This window comes from Bos indicus, chromosome 16 (genome assembly GCF_029378745.1).
Source record: "Bos indicus isolate NIAB-ARS_2022 breed Sahiwal x Tharparkar chromosome 16, NIAB-ARS_B.indTharparkar_mat_pri_1.0, whole genome shotgun sequence".
Lineage (NCBI taxonomy): Eukaryota > Metazoa > Chordata > Mammalia > Artiodactyla > Bovidae > Bos > Bos indicus.
In genome coordinates, this window is record NC_091775.1 from 37,685,359 (window position 1) to 37,699,084 (window position 13,726).

Genomic DNA, 13,726 nt, shown 5'->3' on the forward strand with positions numbered 1-13,726 from the left:
GGAAGCAACCTAAATGTCCTTCAAGAGACGAATGAAAAAGAGGATATGGTGTATACACACACACACATACACAATGGAATATTACTCAGCCATAAAAGGAACTTAATGCCATTTGCAGCAACATGGATGGACCCAGAGATTATCATACTATGCAAGTCAGACAAAGACAAATACATCATTTATATGTGGGATCTAAAATAGAACATAACTTACCTATGAAACAGACTCACAGGGAACAGACTTGTGGTTGCTAAGGGGTGATGGAGCAGGGGCGGGATGGATTGGGAGTTGAGATTATCAGCTGCAAACTATTGTATATAGTATGGATAAATAACAAGTTCCTAATGTATAGTACAGGGAACTATACCCAATATCCTGTGATAAACCATAATGGGAAAGAATATGAAAAATAATAAAACTGAAAAAACTAGCATGTGCCAAAAAAAGTTGAGGTTCAATAAATTAAGAAGGTTTATACCCTGGTTTTCAGTTCATGGTTTGGCCTAAGTCCTTGTTTAAGTGAAAGTGAAAGAAAGTGCAAGTTGCTCAGTTGTGTCCGACTCTTGGTGACCCCATGGACTATACAGTCCATGGAATTCTCCAGGCCAGAATACTGGAGTGGGTAGCCTTTCCCTTCTCCAGGGGATCTTCCCAACTCAGGGGTAGAACCCAGGTATCCTGCATTGCAGGCGGATTCTTTACCAGCTGAGCCACAAGGGAAGCCCAAGAATACTAGAGTGGGTAGCCCATCCCTTCTCCAGCAGATCTTCCCAATTCAGGAATTGAACTGGGGTCTCCTGCATTGCAGGCAGATTCTTTGCCAACTGAGCTATCAGGGAAGCCCAAGTCCTTATTTAGCCATATATTTAAAAATTAGTCTTAGAGTGAAAGAAAGGGAAAATTAGCTTTCAGAAAAACATTCTCTAGGTATAACTGAGCTGAAGATTTAAGTATCACTTAACCTGCATGGGAAATACCCAAACTAAAGTCTTGACTTCGTGTTTTAGAAAGTAGAAATCTTTCACAAAGCCTGTGCAGCCACAGCTCACACCAACCCTTCCTGCCTTCAGGCTGGTCCTGAGAAATCCTTTGGTACGAAGCTGGGCTCCCCTCTTACAGAGAGACAGACCGAGAGGCCCATGGCCATTTCTGCGACAATACAGCTTGTTCAGATATAGCAGCAAGAGCTTAAATTCCCACCTTATCATCCCATTTTTATTATCCTGCTAGTCTGCTTCTCCTGTTTATTCTTTAAAAATACTACCTGAGACTTTGCTATTGCTAGAGCAGCAAATCATGTGACGGCAAATGAATACCAGAGGAAAAATGACTCCATTTTTTAAAAATGTAGCAAAGGGAATAGTGGGAAACGGCACAACTGCCTAGATGCAAAGGTTTAAGGGGCCCTCCTTAACAACTGACGAGATTCTGCAGCATCCATAAGCAGACAACATCCTTCATAAAGCTGGGTTTCTCAAAACGCAACCCCATATACACTGAAATAGAAGGTATTTTATATTTTTAACAGAGGATGGTCTGTCTGGATGAAACTGAGTCTTAAATGTGTGATGTGTATGAACAAGAAGGGGAGAATGGCTCTACGTCTGAGGAAAGGGGAGTATTTATTCAAATGGGAAAGTAGTTTGTATTTTTGAGACTGTTCTCGGGTCTCAAGCCCCTGCTTTCATATGAACCTTGTGCCTTCTGTTCTAAGATGCTGTATGTTCGTGTATATGTCTGCATGTGCACCCATGTATGTATGTGTGTGTGCAGAGATGCCTATTCCTTCCTTCATGATTCTATGCAAATCTTGCCTCCCTGTAATCTCTCCAGATGGTGCTAACCCATTCCCTAGCCACGAGAGTGGTTCAATCTCCAATGGGAGACTGGGAGCATGGTTAGTGTTGACTCCGTGGATATTTGCTGGTGCCAAGTACTCTCCTAACTGCTAACAGAAAGACCCACGAGTGACCCTTTGCAGCTCAGATTCTAGTATTAATACTGAAGTGCTTGCTTATTTCTGGAACTCTTGTTTCTATACATTTATCATGAATTTCTCACCTTGTATTATTAGGTGACACATTTCTTGGGTATAGGGACAGTGCCTTCTACTTTTGGGGGTTTTCTTATATCCTGGACAGGGTTTTCATGTAAGTCCAGTAAATCAAATATTGAATTCCTCACCACAAAAGATAAAAGGACTGAGTTTTTTCAAAGGCATTGTTTCTCAAATGTGTGCTGAGTAACGCTTGGAATCAAAAGGACTGGAAGTTACTGAAGAGAGGAAAAGGGATTCTCTTTTTTTTCTTTCTTTCCTTTTTTTTTTTCAATCCATCATATTCCCTGAAGGAAAGTTTCAATGTGGTACTAGTATGACTTCAACCCAGGTTAATCCCCTTTCAAATAGAGGGAGAGAGGCCTGGGGCTCAGAACCTTTGGCAAGCAATATCATCTAGCCAGAATTTAATAACTTTTGCTTTCATTGTATTTATTATCTTCAATTAAAGTACAAGTAATACTAGTTTCCCACCTAATGGCAAATAAATATTTCCATAATGGAAACCAATGTATTCAAGTATCACAGTGAATGTACTTAAAAATAGTAAATATAATTTAAGGTGGTATTCAGATAATCTAAAACCCATGAAGGTAAAAAAAGGCCAACTAGAACACATGAACTTTTGCCCTAAAATACAGCATTAACAGAAGCCAAGGTTTTCAGTTCTGTACCTGTTTGGGCAAAATCTAATTTGAATCTGTTGTTTTAGAACAATAGCATGCCCTGTCTGCTCAGGCTGCACTTATTACCAGAGGGAACCGCTCCAACTCCAAATTAAAAACATTATCAGCAATCAGAGACGAAAATCCAGTTATTAAAATCCTTCAAAGTCCAGTGAAAGCTCAAACTCCTGGCTTTTTAAAGGATTAGTAACACCTCAATATCAGTTTATATTTGGTCCATGGAGGAGAACTAAATGAGGTTACTTAGAAAATCCATGATTAAGGACAGAGGGCAACATAATCCAGAGGGAAACTATCCAAGGAGCACTTAAGAACAGTTGTAATCAAGTGAATAAAAAACACTCTTGGTTTCAAATTCAGAGAAAATGTGACTCTCTCTTCTCTTCTTTAAGAGGGAACTAGCATTAACCAGTCATGTTATCTGCCATCTTCTAGGCCTTCTAGACAGGAAAAGATGACCAGGTAATAGATTTAAACCTGTTATTCTCCCAGCTGAAGCTTGTGATCAGCCATAGCCTACCCAATGTGAAACCAGGAGGACTGGACCAAAGGCAGATTATCTTGGTTCATATTTTAATTCTGTATTTTTCTCCTAGAAACTGTCAGCATTGGTCTGTTCTGAGAGATTAAGTCTCTCTTGAAGGTACTGATTCTTACTAACTACAGAATCCAACTATTTTATTTAGCCATACATGAGTCCCACACCCTAAGAAAAGGCCCATATTGAATAAAACTGTGACTTACTATCTCCAGTTTGCTTTACCACAAAACCTTTTAAAAACAGGGATTTCATTAAATTGGCACTCTTACTGGCAGTCTGTGAAGTGCTACCTTTTCCAAGGAATTGCCCATCTTCCTCCATGTTGGCCCTATATAGGCCAGGTTGGAGGAGGTACTGAGTGATTTGAAACCAACCTATTTATTTATCCACAACATCTGATAAACTCCACAGTAGATTGATCCTTTGGTTTAAGTGCTTCAGGGTTCAAACATTTCATTTCTCTGTAAGGAGGCTATTTAGTGCCCATGACTTGTTATAGGAATTTATGGTTACTAAATTAGCAAGTGTTGGAGGAGCATGGAACAGTCCTATAGCAATGGGCTATTCCTTTAGAGAAGGAGCAGGGGTTCTAAAACGACCAATGGGTGAGGGTCAGGCCTTGGGAAGGTGCTGATTATTCAGCATTGGAACCTCTGGGGGGCAAGGGAACAGAATACAGCTTATAGGCCCTTTGGGGTTGTTGAAACACAGCAGGCGGAGTGCATGCTGATGGAAACCTTGGCCTAGCACTGACCTTCTTTTCTTACTTACAAATTTCTCCCAAGCTACCTACTATGTGCCCAGCACCGATTATGAACTCAGGGAGGGAAGGATTCAGGCAAATAAGACCCCTGTTCTTATGAAACTATAGCTTTACACTATACACATTTAAATGCCTTAAATGGCCTAAACTATTCTCACTTATACTTGATTCCTTTCTCTCCCCTGTCATTCATTCATTTAACATATTGAGCACACCCCAGTCATGATAATTCAGTGAAGGGTGAGACCTGGTCCTCAGAAAGCTTATAGCCTGGAAAGAGGAAAACCCATGTAATCAAATAAAATCACAATTCTGTGCTAAGATATAAGGGGGGATAATTAACTGCCAGTGGAAACACAAAATATTTCATAAAGTGGTTAACATCCGAGTCTTCGGGATGAGTTGGAAGCAACACAGATGAAGAAGGAAAAAATTTTAGCTGACTATACAATTGCTATGCCAAAGCCAATCTTCATTAGTAAGATTAACTTGAGGATTTGGTCTCTCTTTATCACTGTTAGATTTAAATAAGAACAATACCTTACATTTATTAACTACTTCACAGTATACAGTCTAACTTCATATATAAGCTGTCTCCTTCACACTAGCTCTGTGGTCTTATTTCGAGACAGAGCAGCATCCTGAGACTCAGAAGTGTATGACAATCCCTACATAGTAATCTGGTAAGCTGGGGACTTGCTCAGTTGGCAAGGATGGAACTTGACTCTATCTTCCAAGTCTAAGCTACACTGGTTCTGTGACCTCCCTTGGAGTAGTCCCTGCATTTGCTGATGACTTGTATATAGATTACTGCAGATTCTGTAAGAAAGTACAGTAGTTCAAACAAATGCATACTTTCTGTAATTGCTTCAAGTGTAGACTCAACAAACGCTTGCAGAGAGTGTTTTGTCTTTGCCCTGAGTACAGTTCAGTTCAGTTGCTCAGTCGTGTCCGACTCTTTTCGACCCCATGAATCGCAGCACGCCAGGCCTCCCTGTCCATCACCAACTCCCGCAGTTCACTCAGACTCACATCCATAGAGTTGGTGATGCCATCCAGCCATCTCATCCTCTGTCGTCCCCTTCTCCTCCTGCCCCCAATCCCTCCCAGCATCAGAGTCTTTTCCAATGAGTCAACTCTTAGCATGAGGTGGCCAAAGTATTGGAGTTTCAGCTTTAGCATCATTCCTTCCAAAGAACACCCAGGGCTGATCTCCTTTAGAATGGACTGGTTGGATCTCCTTGCAGTCCAAGGGACTCTCAAGAGTCTTCTCCAACACCACAGTTCAAAAGCATCAATTCTTCAGCACTCAGCTTTCTTCACAGTCCAACTCTCACATCCATACATGACTACTGGAAAAACCATAGCCTTGACTAGACGGACCTTTGTTGGCAAAGTAATGTCTCTGCTTTTGAATATGCTATCTAGGTTGGTCATAACTTTCCTTCCAAGGAGTAAGCGTCTTTTAATTTCATGGCTGCAGTCACCATCTGCACTGATTTTGGAGCCCAAAAAAATAAAGTCTGACACTATTTCCACTGTCTCCCCATCTATTTCCCATGAAGTGATGGGTCCAGATGCCATGATCTTCGTTATCTGAATGTTGAGCTTTAAGCCAACTTTTTCACTCTCCATTTTCACTTTCATCGAGAGGCTTTTTAGTTCCTCTTCACTTTCTGCCATAAGGGTGGTGTCATCTGCATATCTGAGGTTATTGATATTTCTCCCGGCAATCTTAATTCCAGCTTGTGCTTCTTCCAGCCCAATGTTTCTCATGATGTACTCTGCATATAAGTTAAATAAGCAGGGTGACAGTATACAGCCTTGATGTACTCCTTTTCCTATTTGGAACCAGTCTGTTGTTCCATGTCCAGTTCTAAGTGTTGCTTCCTGACCTGCATATAGGTTTCTCAAGATGCAGGTCAGGTGGTCTGGTATTCCCATCTCTTTCAGAATTTTCCACAGTTTATTGTGATCCACACAGTCAAAGGCTTTGGCATAGTAAATAAAGCAGAAATAGATGTTTTTCTGGAACTCTCTTGCTTTTTCCATGATCCAGCAGATGCTGGCAATTTGATCTCTGGTTCCTCTGCCTTTTCTAAAACCAGCTTGAACATCTGGAATTTCACAGTTCACGTATTACTGAAGCCTGGCTTGGAGAATTTTGAGCATTACTTACTAGCGTGTGAGATGAGTGCAATTGTGCAGTCGTTTGAGCATTCTTTGGCATTGCCTTTCTTTGGGATTGGAATGAAAACTGACTTTTTCCAGTCCTGTGGCCTCTGCTGAGTTTTCCAAATTTGCTAGCATATTGAGTGCAGCACTTTCACAGCATCATCTTCAGGATTTGAAATAGCTCAACTGGAATTCCATCACCTCCATTAGCTTTGTTTATAGTGATTCTTTCTAAGGCCCACTTGACTTCACATTCCAGGATGTCTGGCTCTAAGTGAGTGATCACACCATCGTGATGATCTGGGTCGTGAAGATCTTTTTTGTACAGTTCTTCTATGTATTCTTGCCATCTCTTCTTAATATCTTCTGCTTCTGTTAGGTCCACACCATTTCTGTCCTTTATCGAGCCCATCGTTGCATGAAATGTTCCCTTGGTATCAGCAAAAATGTGTCTTAATGCTAGTGATTCCCAGTTCACCACTCCTCCAGTGGAACTTCTAGTATATGGAGCAAGCATGAAATTTCCTTGCATGTTTTATTAGCTCTGGCTTTGTATCAGAGTCTAGTGCAGCTCACTGCTCCTGACACCTGGGCTCTACTACAGACGACAGAATCAGACACTTCTTGGAGGTGGAGCACGGGTGTCTATTTTCCAATGATTCCTAATGTTGATAAGGGAAAGGCTCCTTTGAGAAGGGAAAGGCTACCCACTCCAGTATTCTGGCCTGGAGAATTCCATGGACGGTATAGTCCATGGGATCACAAAGAGTTGGACACAAGTGAGAGACTTTCACTTCACACACACTTAATGTTGACTGAGCAACAAAAATGCCTGTGGAGTTTTGTTTTTTTCCCTCCTTTCTTTTAAAGCAAAGTATAGGTATGCTCGAACATTTACAGAATTTACCTATCCTTCTATCATGGGAGTTCAGCACCAAATTTAAATACGTGTTCCTGTGCCATTATACTAAGTAGATTTTCAGATAACATCTAATCAATCTGAATTTGATTGAGGTACAATTTTGTTGGTGTTCCAATGATAAATTGATTTTTAAATATGTCAGCCTATTTAGAAGGAAAACAAATTTCAACTCCCTGGGGACCCTTACAGCGTGTAACCTGTTCTGACACACAGGGCCATATGCTTAGAGGGGCCTGCATGTGTGAGTGCTAAGTCGCTTCAGTTGTGTCCAACTCTTTGCAACCTTATGGGCTGTAGTTTGCCAGGCTCCTCTGTCCATGGGATTCTCCCAGGCAAGAATGCTGGAGTGGTTGCCATGCTCTCCTCCAGGGGATCTTCCTGACCCAGGACGGAACCCTCATCTTATGTCTCCTGCGTTGGCAGATGGGTTCTTTACTACTAGAGCCACCTGGGGAGCCCTAGAGGGGCCTATGCCTGGTTTAATGCTCCACTGTCTCTCTCTTGAAATTCTTTTTTGAACCAGGGCCCCTGTATTTCCATCCTGCAACAGTTCTTGGAGTCACAGGCTTCTGTGTTAGGGCTACTTCAGCCTGGTTTTCCTATTGGCTGAGTAGAAAATGTGGTTGAAAAGGCTGCTTGTAAAATGGGCAATGGACAGATCCATGATGAGAGTTGGGTCAGAGAAGGTGCAGGTTGAGGCCGGCTATGGAAGATAAGAGTCATCAGACTTTTCAGGACAGGAACAGAAGCCAGGATGTCAGGCGCAGCCCTGAGGCAGGGGCGAGGGGAAGAGGACCTGGGCTGTGGGGACAGCTGGAGGAGGCTACCAGCAGCCCTTCACGTGTAAGCCTGAATCCTTTCTGAACTCTGCCTTGCTCCCTCTCTCCCTCTTTGTCTTCCCTCTACAAGTCACTGCTTGTTTTCAGCTCCACAGATGTGGAGTTCAGAAGTAAACATTTGTAAGGAAAAAGGTGGTGGGGAAAGGATATCTAGAGTTCTCCTGACAGATGGGCTCAGAGGAAACATTCTTGCCTTGAGAAAAAGGATGAAAAATCTGTCCTTGCTTACAATTCCACTGGCCAAAAATTTCATGAGGTTTTTTTCCATAAGATGGTACAGAAACACCCGAATGAACTTCTTGGTGAACCCAATAGCTACAGAGCCTATAAAGTTCCTGGACTGCAGATGCACCCCCTCAAATCTATTTATAGGCTACAAAATAAAGAAGTTGAACCAACATCGTCATTAAGAGTTATCTCCTTCACATGTTTATCTTCTCCAATGCTTCAGAGGCCATATTTGGCCTCTTCTCCACCCCCCTTTAACCGGAGTTCAGTTGATTCACAGTGCTGTGCTAGTTTCAGGCGTATATAAGATAGATAACTAATAAGGACCTACTGTGCAGCACAGGGAACGCTACTCAATAATCTGTAATAACCTATATGGGAAAAGAATCTTAAGAATGGATATATGTATATGTATAACTGATTTACTTTGCTATACAGCTGAAGTCTTTGAAGACAAAATGAAAAGTTCACAATTAAATGACTAGACATTTCAGTGATTCTGTAAACCCAGTGTTCTCCAAGTTCTCTTATAAAGACCTCTTGATTCTTATGCTGCCACCCACTAATGAGAACAACCGTCTTTTTAAAGCTAGAAGAATATTATACCTCAGCCCAGAATAGAGTGGTGTTAACCTTTCTCTTTACAGGAAACAGACACCCTTTCCCCGCCCCCCCCCCCCACCCCCAATATATGTAAAGATACAGGTGTCCTTTCTAGAAATTCATTCTAAAATTGTGTTTTGTGACTCATTCCTATCTGGCCTCTTCTGCCCTGAAGGTGGTTTTGGTTGCTGCTAGCCCTTCCCCCGGAGAAGGCAATGGCACCCCACTCCAGTACTCTTGCCTGGAAAATCCCATGGACAGAGGAGCCTGGTGGGCTGCAGTCCATGGGGTCGCTAAGAGTTGGAGACGACTGAGCGACTTCACTTTCCCTTTTCACTTTCATGCATTGGAGAAGGAAATGGCAACCCCCTCCAGTGTTCTTGCCTAGAGAATCCCAGGGACGGGGGAGCCTGGTGGGCTGCCGTCTATGGGGTCGCACAGAGTCGGACACGACTGAAGCGACTTAGCAGCAGCAGCAGCCCTTCCCCAGTCCCTCAAAGTATCTAAAAATACGAATTGGTGTTTGTCACTTCTGTTCGCTTCTCCCCACGCCCAGTGATTTAAAAAGTACTCTCTGATAGTCACCATATCTCAGGGTGAGTCATGTATAATTTTTCAATATTTACATTTAAAATTTTATCAATATTCACTCTTAAAAAAATGGAATCCTTGTTATATATCAAATGCTTATCTTTTATGTATCTTTTATATATGATACCTTATCTTGGTTAAACCTAACAACTGAAATAGATGCATTAGTCCCACTTTTTCAGTTGATGAGACTGGGGATTTTAGACCTAACAACTTGCCTGAGAACATAGGACTCAGTTGAGCCCCTGGGGCTCTGCTTATTCTGATTAAGAGCTCAAGGTTGGGATGGAGCCTGCCAGAGGGGGTCCGATTCCTAGCCTTGCCATTTCCTGGATGGATGACCTTGGGTAAGTCACTTAACTTCTTGTTTCTCATATTCCACATCTCTAATATAATAATATCATCACATGAGGGTTGTTGTAAATATAAAATGAGTTAATATATGGAAAGCATTTAAAAGAATACCCAGAATATAGTAAATATACCATAATAACTATCATTATTGCTTCTCCAACATTCCCACAATGCTGTGATCTGTCTTGCTATACATCAGTAAAGCCTTGGGTTTCTGAGCAATTTCTTCATGCTCTGAGAGCCAAAACTGCCAGGATAATTCCAGCTTATTGGGGACATGCATGCATGCGTGTGCATGCTCCATGACTTCAGTCATGTCCAACTCTTTGCGACCCTATGAACTGTAGCCCACCAGGCTCCTCTGTCCATGGGAATACTGGAGTGGGTTGCCATGCCCTCCTCCAGGGGATCTTCCAGACCCAGGGATGGAATCCACATCTCTTATGTCTCCTGCACTGGCAGGTGGGTTCTTTAGCACTAGAACCACCTTATCAGGGGACAACCTACTTAATTAACCAGGTCATGAATGACAAGGGCAGACTAAGGATCTCTGCAGACAAAGACAGTAAAGAGACACAGAAACAAATACAACATGTAACCCTTGAGTGGACGCTGGACTAGAAACATTTTTTCTTTTACAGAAAATATCTGTGGGTGAAACTGTAACAGGAGGGAAAGGGGCAGGGCACAACTTCTGAAAGAATGACATAGCCCAAGGACACAACATAAATGGATTAGAATCAAATGGGTCCAAGATGGCAGACAAGATCTTTGACTAGAACTTGATCCTCAATCAACAAGCTAAATGACACATCCCGAAGTGCCATGACAGTTCCAATGCACTGTCAAAAGAAGCAGCAGTGGGAGGTAGCCCAAATCCTGGAAATCTCCATCCCTTCCCCCAAATAGGGGGAGGAGTAATAATCCTCCCACTCATTAGCATATGAAATTACCCAGCCTATAAAAACTAACTTTTCATGCAAAGATGGGCACAATAAAGGACAGAAATGGTATGGACCTAACAGAAGCAGAAGATACTAAGAAGAGGTGGCAAGAATACTCAGAAGAACTTATAAAAAAGATCTTCATGACTCAGATAACCATGATGGTGTGATCACTCACCAACAGCCAGACATCCTGGAATGTGAAGTCAAGTGGGCCTTAGAAACAATCACTATAAACAAAGCTAATGGAGGTGATGGAATTCCAGTTGAGCTATTTCAAATCCTGAAGATGATGCTGTGAAAGTGCTGCACTCAATATGCCAGCAAATTTGGAAAACTCAACAGTGGCCACAGGACTGGAAAAGGTCAGTTTTTATTCCAATCCCAAAGAAAGGCAATGCCAAAGAATGCTCTAACTACCGCACAATTGCACTCATCTCACACGCTAGTAAGTAATGCTCAAAATTCTCCAAGCCAGGCTTCAGCAATATGTGAACCGTGAACTTCCAGATGTTCAAGCTGGTTTTAGAAAAGGCAGAGGAACCAGAGATCAAATTGCCAGCATTTGCTGGTTCATCGAAAAAGTAAGAGAGTTCCAGAAAAACATCTATTTCTGCTTTATTGACTATGCCAAATCCTTTGACGGTGTGGATCACAACAAACTGTGGACAATTCTGAAAGGGATGGAATGCCAGACCATCTTAACTGCTTCCTGAGAAATCGGTACACAAGTCAAGAAGCAACAGTTAAACCAGACATGGAACAACAGACTGGTTCCAAATTGGGAAAGGAGTATGTCAAGGCTGTATACTGTCACCCTCCTTATTCAACTTATATGCAGAATACATCATGAGAAATGCCAGACTGGATGAAGCACAAGCTGGAATCAAGACTGCTGTGAAAAGAAGGGAAGTGAAAAGCAAAGGAGAAAAGGAAAGATATACCCATTTGAATGCAGAGTTCCAAAGAATAGCAGGGAGAGATAAGAAAGCTTTCCTCAGCGATCAATACAAAGAAATAGAGGAAAACAACAGAATGGGAAAGACTAGAGATCTCTTCAAGAAAATTAGAGATACCAAGGGAACATTTCATGCAAAGGTGGACTCCATAAAGGACAGAAATGGTAGGGACCTAACAGAAGCAGAAGATACTAAGAAGAAGTGGCAAGAATACACAGAAGAATGTACAAAAAAGATCTTCACAACCCGGATAATCACGATGGTATGATCACTCACCTAGAGCCAGACATCCTGGCATGTGAAGTTAAGTGGGCCTTAGGAAGCATCACTATGAACAAAGCTAGTGGAGGTGATCAAATTCCAGTTGAGCTATTTCAAATCCTTAAAGATGATGCTGTGAAAGTGCCACACTCATTATGCCAGCAAATTTGGAAAACTCAGCAGAGGCCACAGGACTGGAAAAGGTCAGCTTCCATTCCAATCCCAAAGAAAAGCAATGCCAAAGAATGCTCAAAGTACCACACAATAGCAGTCATCTCACATGCTAGTAAAGTAATGCTCAAAATTCTCCAAGCCAGGCTTCAGCAATATGTGAACCGTGAACTTCCTGATGTTCAAGCTGGTTTTAGAAAAGGCAGACAAACCAGAGATCAAATTGCCAACATCAGCTGGATCATTGAAAAAGCAAGAGAGTTCCAGAAAAACATCTATTTCTGCTTTATTGACTATGCCAAATCCTTTGACGGTGTGGATCACAATAAACTGTGGAAAATTCTGAAAGAGAGGGGAATACCAGACCACCTGACCTGCATCTTGAGAAACCTATATGCAGGTCAGGAAGCAACAGTTAGATCTGGACATAGAACAACAGACTGCTTCGGAAAGGGGTATGTCAAGGCTGTATATTGTCACCCTACTTATTTAACTTTATATGCAGAGTACATCATGAGAAACGCTGGGCTGGAGGAAGCACAAGCTGGAATCAAGATTGCTAGGAGAAATATCAATAACCTCAGATATGCAGATGACACCACCCTTATGGCAGAAGGTGAAGAAGAACTAAAGAGCCTCTTGATGAAAGTGAAAGAAGAGAGTGAAAAAGTTGGCTTAAAGCTCAACATTCAGATAACAAAGATCATGGCATCTGGTCCCATCACTTCATGGCAAATAGATGGGGAAATAGTGGAAACAGTGGCTGATTTTATTTTTCTGGGCTCCAAAATCACTGCGGATGGTGACTGCAGCCATGAAATTAAAAGACGCTTACTCCTTGGAAGGAAAGTTATGACCAACCTAGACAGCATATTCAAAAGCAGAGACATTACTTTGCCAACAAAGGTCCATCTAGTCAAGGCTATGGTTTTTCCAGTGGACTCAATGGACGTTAGTTTGAGTGAACTCCGGGAGTTGGTGATGGACAGGGAGGCCTGGTGTGCTGCAATTCATGGGGTCGAAAAGGGTTGGACATGACTGAGCGACTAACTGAACTGAACTGAAGTCCCCAATGCAAAATAAAATGTTCAAAAGAAAAAAAAAAAATCTAAAAAAAAAAAAAAAAAAAAATGAAGAATGGTATAGCTCAAGGGCAGAACATAAATTGATTAGAACCAACTAGATTCAAGATGGATGACTCAGCTTCCACTTGTCCTTCAGCCTCATTTTATACTCATTGTAGCACATCAGCATGCTAAATGACACACCCCAGGCAAAAAGTAGCTGGTGGCCCAATTCCTGGAAATCCCCACCCCTTCCCAAAATAAAAACACTGCCCTGTACCCTGTGCTTCTTTTGGCTTTCAAGATGGCCCACACTCTCTCTCTGGAGTGTGTTTCCTCCCTGAATAAACCTTCTTTCACGTTACAATAGCTCTTGAATTCTTTCCTGCATGAAGCGAACAACCCACACTTGGCAGCCATCCCAGGGACTTGGACGTGACCTGGGATGTGACCTCATCCTCTTGCACTCCCTTCTCTTTCATGCATTAATATTAGACTGTTTATTTCTACTGATTAATATTTTTATCATTTTATTTCAAAATAATTTTAGACTTATTTTAAAAATTACA

At 41.9% G+C, this 13,726-nt stretch overlaps 1 protein-coding gene across 2 annotated transcripts in view; it reads right to left on the reverse strand.

The window, feature by feature from the left end:
• NME7 (NME/NM23 family member 7) overlaps positions 1–13,726 on the reverse strand; it is a 247,373-nt gene that overhangs the window by 1,004 nt on the left and 232,643 nt on the right. The window lies entirely within an intron of this gene.